The 6,908-nt window shown below is 35.7% G+C and overlaps 1 protein-coding gene across 1 annotated transcript in view; it reads right to left on the reverse strand.

Annotated features, from left to right (window-relative positions):
* The window catches only part of LOC107088661 (lipoma-preferred partner homolog), a 98,528-nt gene that overhangs the window by 64,723 nt on the left and 26,897 nt on the right, over positions 1-6,908 (reverse strand). Inside the window, exon 2 of the mRNA XM_015380963.1 lies at positions 3,939-3,980. The gene's annotated coding sequence lies outside the window, so the exon portion shown is untranslated. The remainder of the gene's footprint in view (positions 1-3,938; positions 3,981-6,908) is intronic.

Consider the following 6,908-nt stretch of genomic DNA (forward strand, 5'->3'; position numbering starts at 1 on the left):
TTTTTTCTCAAAATTCTGACTTTAATCTCAGAATTCTGACTTTAATCTCAGAATTCTGACTTTAATCGCAGAATTTTGGATCTTAATCTGATGGGCACCATGAAGGAAGAGATGTGGGAGCACTCAGCTTCACTGACAAAGATGTGAGTTGTTTGAGAGGGCCAGTGACACATTGGTGGAAAATGACGGAATTAGGCAACTTTTTACGTGCCAGAGGGGTCCCCTCATTAATGGAGGAGCAGAAGGTCATTAAAACAAGAGAGCTAGTCTCTAAAACAGACATGGCTATGGCTTGATGCTAACATGTTTGGTATCTGTCAGAATTCTGAGAAAAAAGTCAGAATTCTGAGATTCAAGTCAGAATTCTGACTTGAAATAAAATTTAAGAATCAGTAAACTTTTTTTTTTTTTTTCAGTGGCCCTAATCCTCTTCCGTATGTTTGCTTTCATTAGGTCCTACTATTTATAGTATCATGAAGTTTATATAGAAAAATATATGATATAGTTTTGATGTTAATTTACATAGTAACACATGGCTTATTACAGATATTATAACATTTATTTATTAGCACCGTTTAAGACGTCTAAATTTTGCTTAACCTAATCATACACACAGATTTTTTTTATTTTCTGTTTTTTACATTGATAAATGAGAAGCAAATGCTATTGTTGTGTCTTTTCCATCATTTAAATGGAGGAAGAATCAATAACAGACAAAAGTATTGCCCCCGTAGTGAAGAAAACTGAAGTTAGATTAAAAAGTTAGAATTAAAAAAAACAGATCAGTTAGACTGATGTGAAAATAATCTGCATCGGCCTTAAAAAGAAATCCTTCATCCCTAGTAGGGGTGGGATGTTTCCTTTTCGTTTTCCAGCTCCCAGTTCTGTTCTCCACTCCACTACCTACAACAGCTACCTTATTGTTTATAGCAGAGGTCTGCAACATTTAAGAGTCATTTTGTCCAAACAAAAAAAGTAGATTGGAGCTGCAGATTTTACAAACACAACTTTTTATTTCAGTTAAACTACTGCTGTAGGAAAATCTGTTGCTATTTATTTGTGTTTTTTAAAAGGAAAAATATAAAATGCATGGATTTTTTTCTATAGCAAGGTAATATTTGTGGAAAACTATTGTTTGTACAGAATGTTTTTTTAATATAATTATGTTAAGAAAATTCAACTTAGAAATCTGCTGAAGCTTCAAACACGAATATATGTTATTGTACCATCTATAAAAAAAAAAAAAAACTTAAGTTTGCTATTTATTGTTTTAGCCACTATTAGGAGCTATGTAGATGGTCCAAAAAGCCACTTTAGGCTTTGGAGCCAAAGGTTTCACACCCCTGGTTTATAGTTATAGTAATACATTTCCCATGATGATAAGAATTTTAATATATCACCTAAATTATATATTAGAATAAATGATGCTTTAAAAAAAGCAACAAAAAAAGGATGAATTATCCAAATAATGTTTTTATGTTTTCCTTCTTTTTTTCTTTTATTCCTCCTTCATGGGAATTACAGATTTAAAGAACAAGTAGTATTTGTGATTGTGGGGCACTGACTGCTGTGGCAGGCAGTCAGACATACAGTTACAGTATTTATCTAGGACTAAAACCGGTTTTATCATCACTTTTACGGTCATCACGATTGAAATGGAAAAATGTCCTGATAAGACTTTATGTCCTTATCAGCCAACCTTACAAAACAGTCTTGTATTGCTTCAAAGTATAACAACAGACTTTACATACAAAGTCAAATCTATCTTTAAAAGGTTCATTTTATGCCATTATATGTTAGCTTGGAAAGGTTGCCTTTATCAGCCGGGTTAAAGAAGCAACAGCATGAAGGGAAAAGACCTTGACAGCTTCACTTTACTCTTTCAACGTGTAAAAGTGTCCTTTCCGATGACCCTTACACACAAACTTCCTGCAAATGCAGACCTTGTTTCTATGGTGATATTGAATCACAGAACGCAAAGGTAAAAAATGGGCTCTTTTGAAGAAAACATCAATAGAGAAAATAAAGAGCATTCTCCTAACAGTGTAGTTATGAGCAGCTGTGGGTAAGGAATGATTCAGCTGGAAGTTTGATCGGAGAAGTTGACGTTCCGTCTAGGAAGCAGCTCTGCTATCAACCAAAAACAGACGGCTTGTTTCAAGACCACTTAAACGCTCTACTGTCAATCAATAAACCGTCAGCTTTCTTACACATAGTTTTAAGAGTTTGCAAAACGGGATTTAATCATTATTTCAACAGGAAAAGTACAAATGTTTCATCTCTGGAGGTTTGTGTTGCAGCAGGACACAGTGCGAGTTTCATGCATCTTTAAGGTCACAAATAAGGGTATCAGTTATTAGGAGCTACAGATGGGAATAAGCTTCTTTGACCACCTGTTTAACATTTTCAAATTCATAGAAGAAGCACTCTGGCTCCCATGGGAGCCACTTACCATCTGGTTTTATGTAAAACATAACGTTTTGGCATTTAACTACAGCACATGCTTTGCTAAGCACAGCCACCTCCGAGCAGACTTGGATGCATTTTATTAAGTGATATTTATCACATGTTCTGTTAAGGCTTCAGTATAACGCAGTGGGTTTGGACAAAGATCTGATCTTTTAACAACTGCATTTACATCCAAAACAACTTCTGTGTGTTTCTATCACAATAAAAAAACAAAAGCATTGCATATTTTATGCAGCTTATCTAAATTATTGCCCAGAAATGACTCTGCTAATCAATAGATAAAGAAAATGAGGCATAACCTTTCATTAAATAAAGCCATACTAATAGGAAGCTAAAAGGCATTTTTTTTTTTTTGTTGTAACAGGAATTTTATTTATCAGTAACATTTTATGTTTGCAGCACTATAATTACTGTTTTAAAACAGTTATTAAATTATTAAACATCAGCCTCCTGGTGTTCCTGGGACAGTTAGCTTTAAAAACTTTTTGGGATTTATTCACATTTCCATCATATGAAATAAAGAAAATAAGAAGAAAAAACAAAAGGGATTAACCATTATTTAAACCTGGGCCTTTTTAAGCTTATTATTATAAATATTCACTATATTTTAAAAAAGGGGAACAGTTTTATTTGGCTTTTGTAATGCTAACTAGATCAAAGAGCCTCTGTAGGCATTCATGATAACCAGCGTGGATAGAAAAGAAACTGCAAACCCTGGTAAAAAAAACCAAAAAAAAACAGGAGAACTGGCCAAAGTTTGGGACTTCAAATTCAATCGTTTAAGTTTTAGTTTTAGGTTTGCTAAACTTTGGATTGTATGTTATTGTAATCTGGAATTCTGATTTTTTTTTTTTTTAAGATATGAAACTGTATAAGACTAAACCAGAAATCTAAAACTTTCATTTACAACGAAATTTATATATATATATATATATATATGTATGTACATATATTAAAGTTTAATAGCTTTAAGTAGTTGCCAACCTAAAATTTTTAAACTATTAAAAATAAATAGATATGAGGGTATATTGCACATCTCTTACAACATTTATAAACGTCAGTGATAAAATACAGAGTTAGGAACCCGTTGTAATGGAAACAAGAGCTTGCAGAAGGTTCCTAGGTCCAAACTGAATGTGTAATAACTGGCACTGAGGGAATGCACATAAGGGTGAAAAAGAGCAGGGATCCTGGTGGAAAAAGGGTCCCACCTATCCAAACAAAAGGATGGAATATATAAAAGTAGAAGGCTACACTCCTACAGATTAGCTAGTTAGCCTCCAGCACAGAGGATCGATTTACTTAACTAAAACAAGTTTCTGATCAGATTTAATATTTTTGATACAGGTAAATGAACTCTTATTGTAAAAAGAAACTCTTTATAATCAAAAAGGATTAATTAAGCTTATAAACATCAAATTTCTTTCATGTCTTGTGAAAAGAGAAAACAAATCATTTGAAAGACTTACCTAAACACCAAGACTACAGTTCAGGATCACAGGATCAGTCACCTGGAAAGAAGCATAACATAATTAATACCTATAACAAATGAATGATCATTTCTGGAAAAAAAATAAAATAATATATATATTTATATCTCAATGATCTGACTCAATATCAGGGGTTGGAGCAGCTGCTTGAATCCGTCGATGTTTCAGTTGTTTACTTAAAGAAAGTTGACATTAAAGAGTAGCTCTGCCTCCTAAAGTGAAACGCCAAGTTTTGACTGCAGGGGATAAATTCAAAAAATGATAATTGTGAGTGAAATTTCTATTTCTGGTGTTATGAATGTCCTACATTCTGTTTAGATGCAGGTAAGGGTGGGTGGGGGGGGGGGGGGGGTATGACTGTCTCCAGGGCCCTAAGATGTGCATTCCTCTTGCTGAGGAAAGCTTTTGTTCTGATAAATTGACAGTGTCAATTTCCCACATTGCTATAGTGTGGCATATACTACAGGGAGCAGCAGTGGGAACACAGATGCTTTGCGCGATTGGCATCACTCAATCTGACAGTTCTTGTTTTTTGGGGCTTTTTTCCACTTTTCTTTCAAGGGAGGAGGGTGGGCCATTTTTCTAAATCTGAACTTCCAAGTCTAGGAAGCAGGAAGGAATAGGAATTAATACACCTACACATCCCTTCTCCCTTTGGAAAGGGAAAAAAAAACATTTCTTTGTACTCGCATCATAATTACTGGTGGGCGCCACTTTTGGTTTGTTGTACTCCCCACCAGAGTTGAAAACAATATTTTGAGGACGCTCAACCGACAACTAGGTCTTTCCTTAACTTTCCTTTACTTTCTTTTGCTGTTTTAATTTTAAGAAGCAAGTTCTGGAAGTTGAGGAAGCTCTCTATTTTCAAACAAGCTGCTTTCTGCAGACACGCCGACAGACACAGCGGGCCAGAAAGCTGATTCTGCAGCCTCCTAAACCACTGGCATTAGCACAGGGATGACTTTTCCTTTTTTATTTACTGAACTTTATGTCTAAATAAGCTTAAAATGAATTATGCCTTAATTATGCACATAGATATTCTTCAAGGAAAAGCAAAAAGAAAAACTAAAATGTCTACCGTAGTTATAAGGAATTTTGACAAAGAGATCTGTTGTGTAATAATAGGAAGGAACCCTCTAAAATACTGTTAGCTGCTTCCTATTGTGGACTATTGCATAAATTCAATGCACCTGTAGTTTCCCTTAAGGGTTCTTAACAATTTTCCCTCTATAAAGTCACAGCGACTGAGCAGCAAACCGTCTAGGGAACACATCTGTGCTTCGGAGAACCTTTTAGCACAAGGTTCGCTTAACAAAACACTCACAAAAACACTGCAGAGCTTCTTATGCATCTTCAGCATTCCAGATCCTATTCATTTGAGCAACTGTCAAAGTCTCCTTAAGCTGTGTGCAACAAGAAATAAATAAAATCTATTTTTGAAGCTAATGTGGGGAGAAAAACGCCTGTCAAACTTTAGCACTCGCTGTTCTTACCAAGTGTGTGCTAAGAGTGCAGAACAGTGAGATGCTCCCCACCATGACCCCTGGTCTTTACATCCACCCTGAGCAGATTGTTCCATCCGTCCCAGAAGACGAGGCTGAGACGACAACTACCGACTGTAGATCTTTAGGAGATAATTATAGCAGATTGAGGGAGCCTTTATGTTTTACTTAACCTTGAGATTCACACGCAGACAGGTGCTCAGGTTCTACCTGGAAGGGTTTCAGCTGAGACCTTCTGTTCAAAGGCATTTACCAAATGAGTGGAAGAAATAAAAGTTCTGTTGAGCAATACAGACATGGACCCACATTCCTTTAAGAAATTCTTATTAAAATTGGGGATTTATGCAAAAAAAAAAAAAAAACACAACCAGTCTGGGCGAGCAAGTCATTTCATGGACACTCGGCTACAAGAACAGAAAGAGATTTGTTAAATCTATGTAAAAACTTTAAGACACAAATTACATATGTTTTTTAAAGTATTCTTTAAGCAGAGAGGAGCTAAAGCAAAATATGCAGGTCGGTTTCTGCAGAGTGACAGTTACACCGGTGAGCACGCTGGTCCTCAGGCAGAAACATGGGTGAAAAAAACACAACTTAAAGGAAAACAAACAAGGATGTACTGTTAGATCAAGGTGGAAATGGAGCCAAACCAGTCAGACTGCCATACCAGTTTGGATAGGGGAGGATATAAGATTACTAATACGGCTGGTGAAGAGGGAATCTGATATTTATTATCTCTGGGCAATATTTAGGTGACATAAACAAGGAAGGATCCACCCATATCAATATCTGCTATAACATAAATATGGGTTCTGTCAACATTTGCACAGATATTTTGAAAAACAATTTTAGCAGACGTGTGCCTGGCACCGATTCTTGTACCTTTTGTTAATATTGTAAAACACTTCATGTGCTAAGTTAAAAGCTAACATAACTCTCTGTTGCAGTGTGCTAACTGATTTGAACCCCGATATGCTCTCATTCAGGTACATAATTCATTATTGTATTATTCATTGTATATTGAAATTATTAACGTTCTACTTTACAGCCAGTCTGTGAAAGCTGCACGAGAGTGTGCTGAGTGAAGCTGAGCTGTTGCACTGATTTGAACCAGGATATGTTCTCATTCAGGAAGTAAACTCCTGATCAACCAGAAACTCCTTGTCTTTAATTTAAAAAAAACACTGCAACACAGGGTAGTGGGGTTAAGGCTGATTTATACTCAGAAACCAGGTCGTCTATGTGTCACAGTGAATGCCAATGTGCCCCGACCCTTCTGCAGACGCACTGCTGCACCTTTCCAAAATTGTAGGTGACTTCAGATAGTGTCGCAGACAGGAAGCCTCTGATTGGTCAAATCTACAGGTGCTGGTCATAAAATTAGAATATCATGAAAAAGTAGATTGATTTCAGTAATTCCATTTAAAAAGTGAAACTTGTATATTAT

Source organism: Cyprinodon variegatus, unplaced genomic scaffold (assembly GCF_000732505.1).
Source record: "Cyprinodon variegatus isolate N-32 unplaced genomic scaffold, C_variegatus-1.0 Scaffold226, whole genome shotgun sequence".
Lineage (NCBI taxonomy): Eukaryota > Metazoa > Chordata > Actinopteri > Cyprinodontiformes > Cyprinodontidae > Cyprinodon > Cyprinodon variegatus.